The 12,382-nt window shown below is 39.3% G+C and overlaps 1 protein-coding gene and 1 pseudogene across 5 annotated transcripts in view; both read right to left on the bottom strand.

The window, feature by feature from the left end:
* The window catches only part of LOC117496949 (interferon-induced very large GTPase 1-like), a 106,962-nt gene that overhangs the window by 59,704 nt on the left and 34,876 nt on the right, over positions 1-12,382 (bottom strand). The gene's annotated exons all lie outside the window — the stretch shown is intronic.
* Positions 3,205-4,918, bottom strand: LOC117496953 (annotated as a pseudogene).

Consider the following 12,382-nt stretch of genomic DNA (forward strand, 5'->3'; position numbering starts at 1 on the left):
GCATGTCGTTGTGTCCCTGGGCAAGACACTTCACCCCAAATTGCTCCTGTGGGGCATGCCCACAGTATTGAGTATGTAAGTCCCTTTGAATAAAAGCGTCTAACAAGTAACATGTAATGTTATGTCTGTGTGTGGAGATGTTTGATGACAGCAGCAATGGACTGCAGAATCAGTCAGTACACTGTGACGGGAGCTTCTATTGGGACAACTTTAGTTAAACTTATTAAGCTGTTGTTGCAGATAGTTGCTCTTCTTACATTTTTTCTTGATTGCTAACACACATTTTTGTTTAAATTGCTCAGTTTCTCAGAACACTAAACACAATTCACAAAACCACACACCCAAAGTGCAAAACACCTCATTTCTCCTGCTAAATGAAGAACTGCACTCAAGTCTAAGTGTCCTGATTACAGAGGCAACAGTTAATCGGCTTAGATTAGGCTGAACCCTCTGTCCAGCCTCTCTCATCGTCAAACCATGGTTGATAACATTTCAATTCATTAGAGAGTATTCTTCTTTGTCCACGTCCTCTCCCTCCAGCTCTACCTCTCATTCTTCCTCCTCTCACTCTCACCCACCTCTTCCTCCTCCTCTCACTCTCAGCCCAGCTCTTACTCTTCCTCTTCCTCTTGCTCTTGCTTCCATGTTGGCTTCTAGGAGGAGATTCAGGTGATAAGGGGGAGGGGGGGGGGGGGGGGTGGAATGTATGCATGACACATTCTTCCCACAACATTTTAAGAATGTCTTTAACTGTTAGTAACCATTGAATAAAGTAATTGCCTCCATTAATCATTTCTAATCAGCACGCACTGCCATGACTCAAGCCCAATAACTCCACCTCTGGTAATCTCTGAAGTTTTGTAATGCTGACAATATTGTGAGATGTTGTCCCTCAAAACTAAAGCCACACCTAAATATTATTTTCATAATCAATTAATCCACTGATTATCTTGTGGATTTATTATGTTCTCTGTAAAATGTCAGAGCTCACCTTTAGGACATCTTCTGTCTCAGATTTTTGAGGCAAGAAAAAATCAAGAGTGGAGCCCCGACCCGGCTGCCGCTGCTCGATATGCAACCTTTGGGTGAGACCTTATATGGAAACAAAATTGAGGGTTGATGTCTTAAATAACAGGAAAATACATGTAATGGTTTGTGATTGTGAACTAAAAAGCATCACCAATTGTGGGGAAATTACCTGTCTATGTTCCTGTGTATTTCAGGTTTTTTATCACAGGTCCAGTGAGCCATATCTTCTACCAGCTGATGGAGGTGTGGATGCCCACAACAGACCCACTCTGCATAGTCAAACGTCTGCTACTGGATCGGCTTATTTTTGCTCCTGGCTTTCTGCTGATTGTCTACTTTGTTATGAACATCCTGGAGGTAGGTCATCTCAGAAACTGTCCCCCTTACCATCAGATTAAAGGAGCTCTGTAGTGATTTGAGATGCTCTGGCATTACGTTGTGGGAACTACACAATTGCAGCAGCAGAGGGAGCAATTGGTTTTAGTACTGTATGGTTGAAGTAAAAAAATGGAGGATACACTTCCTGTCATGCAAAGCATATTTTCAATAACCCAGTTAGTCACAACAGTTTTTTTGATCAAATGTGTTTGCATTATACAGGTTTAATAGAACTTCCTATTAAAGGTCTTTACAGTTTTAAAAAGCCCCTGAAATGACCTTCCTAGGTCCGCATGAAACCCGTCTTTTATTGAAAACCTGTGCTCCAGACTCATGCAGAACTGACATTGAACCCACCTGTTCTTCTCTTGCTAAATTTGATAAAACATGGCCAAAACGATCATTATCTCAGATAAAATTATATTTATTACTGAACAGATTTGTGAATACTTGATTCTGATTGTCAACTGCATTCTTCTGTTTGTTCAAGGTTCAAGGTTCAAGGTTCTTTATTGTCAATCTGACATAGCTACAGAGTAATTATGTTGTTGAAAATCTTATGTCACAGGCTTCTCCAACAATGCAACATAATAACATAATAACAATAAGAGCAAGAGCAATACAAAAAGAAAAATAGTTATAAAATAAAGTGATGATGTGGAATAGTGCAGTACAAGTCTATATACAAGTTATTGGAATGATATATATATATTAGGTATTAGATACATAATACTGAGTAGCAGATTAATGTTTTGAAGTTGTTTCAACAGTTCAATTTTTTAACATTCTCACTGCCCGCGGGAAGAAACTGTCTCCGAATCTTCTTGTTTTTCTATACAACAGACCTCTGCTATGCAAAAAAGATCATTGCTATGCTCGCAGTTCTTTTTCCCATTACTAATCTGATATCTTAAAATGGCAAACTGCCCCTTTTCAACATATGATTAAAACACTCATGCAATGCTTCATCCTACATTTTGACCACAGTATTTGGTCCAGTGTCTTCATGTTAATTGTGTAGTAAACACATGCTATATAGTTTTCATATAGACAAATGAAAAATAAATGAAATGACCATACCATCTTTTTTCCCAGGCAAAAGGATGGAGAGACTTTGAAAGCAAGATGAGAGGAAGTTACTGGACTGCCTTGAAAATGAACTGTAAAGTGTGGACTCCCTTTCAGTTCGTCAATATCAACTTTGTGCCTGTCGAGGTATGCCCTTCATTCATTGGCATCCTGTCATCAAACAAAAGATGAATCACTTGTAATGGTTTCCCCCTTCCATTCCTGTCTCTGTTTTTGCTTTCAGTTCCGAGTGCTGTTTGCCAACATGGTCGCCTTATTTTGGTACGCCTACCTTGCATCTGTGAGGAAATAAAGCTTCCCGACCTAACCTCACTGAACCGGAAGCTGTGGCTTTAACATCGGGCTGTTTCCTCTACTACCTTTTGACCTGTTTCTAAAATGGACACTAATTCTCACATACAGTTATTTGGATACACCTAAGAAACCTGTACAATGAGTTTAAGCCTTTATAACATACTGCTTTGGTATGTTAGTACATTTGTAATGACAACATAATACATGTAGGCCTAAGTGTTTTTTCTACAGAGCACTGCTTACAGAAATGTGATACTGTAGTGAACATTCATTATGATTTTGATCATAATGTCAATTTTAATCCAATGCTAAAGTGTGCCTTTCTGGTTACTTCGTATGGTTGTGGTCTGTACAGAGTGCAGCTCAACCCTGAGCTGAAGATTCAGCAAAGAACAGGAAATGAGAACAGACATGCAAGATCCAAATCTTTATTATTTTTTAACAGTGTACATTTGATGTAGTCAGATTTTGAAGTGTCATTCATTCAAACCTTTATTTAACCAGGTGGTCCCATTGAGATCATCGATCTCTTTTTCAAGGGAGACCTGCCCAACATGGCAGCAAGTATGTTACAACATGAAACAGAAAACAACAGAAAACAATAAAGGACATCATATTTACAGGACTACATTTACATACCTAGCGACATTGACAAGTACCAACAGTATCAAGTATCATTGCACTTATCCGAGCTTTAAAAACATGCAGTGGAACCAATTTGCTCATAATTAAAATTATAACATGAAGATGTGTTCATAACATATTTGTTAAGCCAAAACAAAGAAAGTTTTCTTTTTGGAATGATTTCTAATCGAGGAATGTATTAATGAGTGCAATTTAAATTTAAATAAATAAAATACAAGCTAAATGATCTTCATTTTAAGATGAAATAAAGGAATGTCCAGAAGTTTCTATTAACCGGAAGTGTCCACAGCCTCCTCTCAGGCGCAGGTTCAGGGAGATGGTGCTATGCGCTCGGACGTTGTAGTCGGAGAGTTTCCCCTCGTTCATCACTTTGCCCTCGTGGACGAGACTCTGCTGGCTCACCGGGACCCCGCTCTCTCTCCTCCACCCTGCTCTTGAAGTGGCTCACCGTCTCATCCGGTTTGATGTCATACGTGCTGCTTACCCCCTTGTCGTTTTTGAGGAACACCTGGATTATGGCTGGTGTGGTCACCAGCAGGTTCACCCTGGCCCCGGAGTGCAGGCCGTAGGACTCGAGGGTCGCAGAGTCGTTGTTGAGAGTTGTGCTGCAGCCGTTCTCAAAGACCAGCTTCTGGGACTCACATGAAAACCCTAGTTTCTGCTGGATGAGTATTTTCAGAGAGCCCACTGTGTCCTGCGGGTGAACCCTCAGGGTGTGGGAGCTCCCATTCATCAGACTGATGGTTAGATCCATGATGAAAGTGGCCTGAAAGATAGGTAAATACATTTAGAGGTGGAAGAAAAACGAAGAGTGTGTACTTAATTAAAAGTAGAAGTACCAGAGTGTAGGAATATTCTTTTACAAGTAAAAGTCGTGCATTCAAAATGTTACTTAAGTAAAAGTACAAAAGTATTAGCATAAAAATATACTTAAAGTACCAAAGGTAAAAGTACATATTATGCAGATTGGCCTATTTCAGAAAAATACAAGTTACATGTTTTGATTATATTTTATTGATACATTAAAGTGTTATCAAAGCTGGTAAAGGTGCAGCCTATTAAATAAAAGTGAATACTAGGGTAACCATTTCACACCATTAATGCAAATCTGCAAGGTAACTAAATGTAATAAATAAATGCAGTGGAGTAAAAGTACACTATTTACCTTTGAACTTTATTAGCACAAAGTAGCAAAACATTTAAATAAATAACTACAAGTCCCTCATTAAAAAACAAAAGTACAGTGAATATGTTCTATACTTTACATCACTAAATACATTAATACAAATAAGTCCACTAGAAAAAAAATGTCACCCAGAGAATAATGTATCACGGTACATTTCATGACAGTGCTGATAAAGACAACTTCGTACTTTGAGATAAATTTAGAAAAATCCTCCAGAAATCTTCGCTCTTCTTTAGACAGTGACAGGAATCGATGATCCGGAGCAGCTGACGCAGGCTTCTTCTCTCCTCTGTTTATATACAGTCTGCCCAGCTGATCGAGCCCGCCCCCTGGTTTAAGATTCGTTTTCCCTTCCATGCCTTCATCCTTTTCGGTTTCTATTCTCCAAAAATGACCTGCAGTGTTTTGGACATTGTAAAGTGCACGAGGGCATAGTCCCGGACTTTTTCCATGACGTGAAGTTGTTTGCTGTAAGTGAATAAACTGACGACTCCTGATAAACTAAAAGTGAGTCTTTGCAGTGGCGGAGCTAGGGGGTGGCTACTTGGGCTCATGCCCCGGATGTTTTCTGAAAAGCCCCGAATGTTTCACAGAGAAACGTCCCGTGAGTAATGTGCAGTACCGGACTCCAACAGAGAGGCAGCAGCTGCGGGACAGTACGACTGTTCAACATAGAGGGAAAGCTCTGTTCATTCAGGTCTTTACCTGGCCCTCCTCCTGTGATAATTAGTTTGTATCTTAAATAATAATACAGACTAAAACGTTTTTTTTTTTTAAACTGAAAAAGTAGTGTAAGTAATAATAATATTTTTTTTTTTAGTAAAATAGGGAAATAGTGCAATAAGAGTCTATATATACAAGTGATTGGATCAGAGCCGTAAGGCACGTTTATGATTCACAGGTTATATCATTCACCGATAGGAAAGGGAAAATCCTTTCATCAGATAAAATCTAAATAACACGTCAGAGTCTATTATTAGCCACACACAGTAAACCTAAAACAAACAAAAACAAAAAGATAGAAAATATTTTTTAACACCAAAGTTAAACAACACTTGAATAAAAACAGGACACATGACAATCACTGTCACAATGTAAGTCACAAGCCCTGTACAACATTCCTTATCAATGTCCTCATAACAGAGGTTGTCCAAACACTGCTGACTCACCATGTTGCTAACATGAAACCGAAACTAAGAAGAGAAGTAACCAAACTGCAGGTGTAAATGAAACTGAACAATAACAATAACACAATCTTAATGCAGTACTTTAAGGTTTTTATTTAACTTCCAAAATGTACTATTTGTAATAAATATCATAACTCTGAGTGTTTCAGTATGGTGGCCCTTTCCTCCCTCGTTGGTAGAGGAATATTTCCTGTGGTGAAAATAAAAAATGTCAGTTAAGGATATTTACAATTACAATCAAACAGGATGAAAACTATACATCATCCTTTAGTTTAAATTAATGTACAGAGCATATAGAGAATAACTAAACGGATTGATTACAAAATGCTCAGGGTATGATGCCTAGAGTATGAACAGTGTGAAATTAATAAGATATATACAGGATAAAAAAAGAGGGACAGTTGCCAACATACAAACTGTAGATAGAAGCACAGGTATAGACGTTAAGATGGGAATACACAGGGAGATTTATACACTGAGGGCTAGAGCAGAACAATATAGACATTTTTTTTTATTACGTTTAATTTGACTTTCATTGCAATTATGATATATCTCACTATGTTGGAGGGAATGGTGATTATTGCATCATTAATCTTATTTTCATTGAATGATATATGAAATTGATCATGTTGATGTTTTTTGCGAGGATCTGTACCAAACTAAGATTTCTTAAAGGTCCCATGTCATGCTTTTTCCGGTTATTACCCGTCCCCTTGTGTGTTATGAAGGTTTTTATGCATGTAAACGGTGTGCAGAGTCACAAACCCTCAAAGTACACCCTGTAGCGAGTAAAACAGTAACACAGAAAATACCTCCCCAAAACGCCTCGTTGGCAGTGGCGGCGCCAGGGTATGGCTGGGGTAGGCTACAGCGATACCAACAAATGGCTTAGCCCCACCATGACAAATGATGTTAAAGTAAGCAAAATAAAGTTCACCAACTCGCACGGAGTAAATTGCACAGACAGCAGTTAGTAAGATTGATTTCAGTAGCCACTTGTCTGGAAATACCGAAGACTAGAAACGGTTTTGAAAACTTTTGTCACGTAGTGATCGTCTTCTCAATAAAACATCTTTGATAATGTCTTCTGGCCAATCAGAATCACGATAACGGCGTGGTGTTGTTGCAGGAAGTCTCGACGGAGAATACTTTTGCTGTAGTACATCTCTATATACATCGATACAACATTACGTGTTGATTGACCAATCCACGGACTTCCTCACACACATACAGTGTGCAGGCAGCTCTGCTGATTTCTCCTCCCTGGCTGCAGGCTGATAACAGACAGTTGGGATCGCGGCGAAATTCTGTCTGCAGACCCATTCTCACAGCGTTTATCAACCTTTTTCTTACTCAATATCAAGCCACACTTATTGTTTTTACTTCGGCTGTGACTTTGTGTGTGCTCAGGATGAGTTTGGCTGTGTTTGGCTGTGTATCGCTAACTCGCTATCGAGTGAAATTCAGTGCATACAAGTAGTTTACAGAGATGCTGTATGAGAAACCAATGTGAGTTTGGAAAATTGCACAATATAAATCTATTCTAGTAGACCTCAACAATGGAATTATGATCAGTGGAAATGGCCATGACATGGGACCTTTAAGCGTTTAGAATCTGGTTTGTGAATCACAACACTGCTTAATAGAAAATGGTATCTTTACACACATTTAACCTTATCAAATATTGTGCCTTGTGCGATTTGAATATTGCAATAGTCCATATTAATATTTTTTTAAAACTCTGATTAGTTATTCAGCCATAGAGAAGCCAATAGTACAAATGTATGGGAAGAGCATATAGTGCAGGCAAATGTAGAGAGGCAGAAATACATCAGCAACCAATGAGGCCTTGTTCAGTTTCATTCCCATATACTCTTAATTATTTAAAGGTCCCCTATTATACTCTTTTTCATCAACATATTATAGGTCTCAGATATATACAAAACATGTCTCTGTGTGTGTTTGGCTCAAAATACCAAACAGATCATTCTAGCATCCCATAATCCCCTCTGTTTCAGCCCTGTTTCAAAAATGCTGATTCTCTGTCTGTTACTTTAGATGAAAATAAGGAGCCACTCCCCACGCCCCTCTGAGAGAGATTTGGTTAAGAAGAACACAATGGTGCTCTAGGAGGAGATTCAGGTGATAAGGGGGGGGGGGGGGGGGGGTTACCTTGGTTGGTTATTGGCTAATGGTTACACAAGCCAAAATAGTGGGCAAAATCTGATCAGCTCATTTTCAGACAGGTTTTTATATAAATGGATCAGGACAAAAAGTGAGAGAATCTTTTTTCCTGAAACTTTCAGAATCTCTTTACACAGAGGGGACACATGTGATGTATAAAATACATGAAAACGTGGATTTTGCATAATAGGTGACCTTTAAAACCAATGATTCAATCCCCTCTAATGCTTAAAAATACATGTATTCAGGGTTTTTTCTCACCTGGTGGTGCCACAAAATATTCCTCAACGGTGTGTTTGGAGAGCTGAAGCAGTTCTTCAGCACAGTCCCCTTCCGTCACTGCATCCTCCCTAAGGTTTAATGACCTGAATGAGCATGTATGAGACATAACAATATTCATGCAATCGGCTCAGTTTAAAACTGTGCTACAGTTGGGGCTCATTTGATATAGCTGGGATGAGGAGGCCAATATACAAATATACTTGTTTTCATAACTGGTTGAACCTTACCTGTCCTCCAGAACTGAATCCATTGGTTCCACCCCTGAAGTGTCAACAGCATGAAGCTGATCTGCAAATCTGATGGCTTTCTCCAAACAGGCCAGTCCCTGCGGAAATAACTCCACCTCTGGTAATCTCTGAAGTTTTGTAATTTATTTAATTTTAATTTTACCTTTATTTAACCAGGATAGGTCTCATTGAGATTAAAAATCTCTTTTTCAAGAGAGTCCTGGCCCAAGAATGGTAACAGCACAGTTTCAGACAGTTTTACAGTTACAGACAATTAAAAAACACACAATCACAACACAGTCATACACCAAGTTTAGCCAAAGCATTTACAGACAGAGCGTCCTGCTTCAAGGTCAGTTAAAGTTGCTTTGAGTGTGTATAATGTACAGCTCTCTGAGTTTCAGCTCAGTTTGAAGCAGGTTTTTGGAGCCAAGGCAGAACGTATAAAAATGAGCGCTGAGCTTCAGTGTGCAATGTTAAAAAAAACAGATAAAGCCAGAAATCTAGGTGTAGTCATGGACTCTGACCTGAGTTTCAACATTCACATTAAAACAGTTACTAAATCAGCCTACTATCACCTAAAGATCATATCTAGGATTAAAAGACTAATGTCACAGCAGGATTTGGAAAAAGTTGTCCATACTTTTATCTTCAGTAGACTGGACTGCTGTAATAGGTCTTACTAAAACATCTATTAGAAAGCTGCAGCTGATTCAGAACGCCGCTGCTCGAGTCCTTACTAACACTAAGAAAGTGGATCACATCACTCCTGTTCTGAAGTCTTTACACTGGCTTCCTGTGTGTCAAATAAATCATTGCAAAAATATTGCTGCTGGTTTATAAAGCTTTGAATGGTTTAGGCCCAAAATACATTTCTGACCTACTGCTAAATTATGAACCATCCAGAACCCTCAGGTCTTCAGGGACTGGTCAGCTTTCTGTCCCCAGTCAGAACTAAACATGGAGAAGCAGCGTTCAGTTATTATGCTCCAAATATCTGGAACAAACTCCCAGAAACCTGCAGGTCCGCTGCAGGACTACTTTTAAATCCAGGCTGAAGACTTTTCTTTTTGCCGCTGCTTTTAATTGAACTATTCATATCTTAAACTGCACTGCAACTTTATCCATGTATTTTTTCTTTTAATGTTTACTTTATTATCTTTGCTTTTTAATGACTGTTTTTAAATGCCATTTTCTTAATGTCTTTCATTTTTGTAAAGCACTTTGAATTGCCTTGTGTTGAAAGGTGCTATATAAATAAACTTGCCTTGCCTTGCCTTGCCTTACGAGCGGTACCATTGGCTCACAGCCTCGGAGGAGTACTGCAAACTGTATTGCTGGAAATGCCTAATATTGTCAACTAATGGACTCCGTGTTTGGAGCCTTATAAGTTTGCAAACTTGAGTCTAACCAAGGCAGCGGCGAGACACAAAAGCAATGCTGGAAACTTACAAGCAGCGGTGCTTTTTAAAACTTTTGGGGGAGCCTCAATGGCGTTAGAACAGGACTTATTATTGGAACTGAAAACTCAAATAGGACTTCAAACGTATTGGTGGCACTAATGACTTTTCTTTACATGTTTTTATATTTTCTTTTCATTTTATTAAGTAAATATTGGAGCTTCTGCTAGAGATGATGTGTGTGGTGTGGCTGCAGTGAAAGGAGACTTGTTGCATTGTGTTATTTGGGTTTCTTGCTTCGTAATGGCGTTCATTCTCGCTACATTAGATACCTCCGCATAGCCTGCACTCGTTTCCTCGCGCCCCTCTCCCATGCCCTCTCCTCTGGAAGCCTCCTCCCTCCTCTCTCCTCGACTCCTCCGCACACATTTAAGGAATTAGGACGTCCTTCAACGATCGATTTCCGGGTCAAGTTGAGGATGGATATTGGGATAAACCTTGTGAGTTTTGAAGTCCTATTTTCCCTGATAAATCAGTAGACAGATATGATTGTGTTGTCTGTGTGTGGAGATGTTTGATGACAGCAGCAATGGACTGCAGAATCAGTCAGTACACTGTGACGGGAGCTTCTATTGGGACAACTTTAGTTAAACTTATTAAGCTGTTGTTGTCAATTGCAGATAGTTGCTCTTCTTAATTCACTTTGCATGTCTTGAGGCTACGGTTGTGTTTTAAATAGAATTATTTACTTTAAAAAAATTAGAGTGCTAACAGTAAATTAACAATTGCCTTTAATTTTCAGATCCAATTAGGAAATGTTTACGGTTCCATGTCTTTATGTTTTAAAGATAACAATTAAAAGAGAAATCCTGAGTTTAAAGTAGTTGTTGTTGCAATTCATGTCCACTAGATGTCAGTAGTCTGCTGGAGTCCATGTTCAGAATTAATAAGTTGTTGACAGATCTGCTGTTTAAGTGGCCGTGACAGACCTCACCTTTACCTCACCTTCCTCTATTAAGCTTACCATTAATACAACATTTTAAATTGGCTATAATTTGGTTTGATGGAAAGGATGTATGTCTCAATAATGTCTTATCAGATATGTGAAACCAGACATGTGAAGATAAAGATAATGAATTACATGGACAGACTTCCCCTTGTTGTGTTTCCATCTATCCTTTCTCAAGGTTCAAGTTTTTTTTAATTTGTCATAAGAACATAGCTACAGTGTAGTTATGACGATGAAAATCTTAGGTCACAGGCTTGTCCAACAGTGCAACACAATAAAACAGATAAACAGCAAAATATAGTGCAAGTAAATAGTAAATAGAAAATACAAAAAGAAAAAGAAAAATAGTTTAAAAAAGTGAAATAGTAAAATTGTGCAATAAGAGTCTATATGCAAGTTATTGGAATATGATATATTAGGTAAATAGATAAATAATTTCTAAGTAGCAGCCAGATGAATGTTATGGATGTTGTTTCAACAGTTCAGGTGTTTAACAGTCTTATTGCCTGTGGGATGAAACTGTCCCTGAGTCTGGTGGTTTTAGTCCTGATGCTGCGGTACCGCCATAGACTGTATATATAAATGGACGTAGTGTCCGTGACGTCACCCATAGGATTCTGCAGACTTGCAGAGAAGCCTTAGGCGGAGTCGGCCACTAACGGCTCGACAGCGACGTCAGAGTCTAACTCCCGCCTGCTCCAAATAAGGGCAAAGAGGCGGAGCCGAGGCGGGACCTGCTGCCTTCGAACTGGAAGTAAACAGAGCTAGCTCAGGCTAAGAAGCTAAGCTAACATGAAATACATGCATACCAAGTTACTGCGTGGCACTTTGGTTTTGATAAAACAGTGTAGTTCCCCTATATAAACGTTACATTCATAATCAAACGAGACACTCTGCAAGAGAATTAGCTATTTTTTGTTATTCTTAATGCTTGTCATCACGTTAATAAAATAAAAGAAGTACCGATACATAGCAAAACAATTGTGGCGATGTTCAGCTTAATAAGCCTTGTTCAACATCATTTATTTAGCTAATACTACAGCGGGCTGCAGGCGAACCAAGTCCGCGTTTCACTGCATTCCTTGATATCCAGTTATAACGCCGGACTCCACCGCCCGGAGCTAACGGAGCCGCAGGGGGCTCCGGGACGCCGGCTGGAGCTGGACGCCGGCTGGAGCTAGCCCCCTGCGGCTCCGTTAGCTCCGGCAGCCACCACTGGGATAATTGGGTCCCCTTTTAACATTTGCTCCCGTTTAGCATTATGGGCGTCATAGCCATATACTATAAAAGTCTTACCCAAGGCACAACTAAAGAAAAACTAAATAGTAATAATAATAAAATGTCTACACCGATCTGTGTTGTATGTGTGATTTATGTATGATTCCAATCGCTTTTTATAGTCAAAATCAGCAAATGTGCCGAGCTCTGCTACGGGAAGTGAGGCAGGGACGAGCTCTGCCTCACGTAAACCC

The sequence above is a fragment of the Trematomus bernacchii genome, unplaced genomic scaffold (assembly GCF_902827165.1).
Source record: "Trematomus bernacchii unplaced genomic scaffold, fTreBer1.1, whole genome shotgun sequence".
NCBI lineage: Eukaryota > Metazoa > Chordata > Actinopteri > Perciformes > Nototheniidae > Trematomus > Trematomus bernacchii.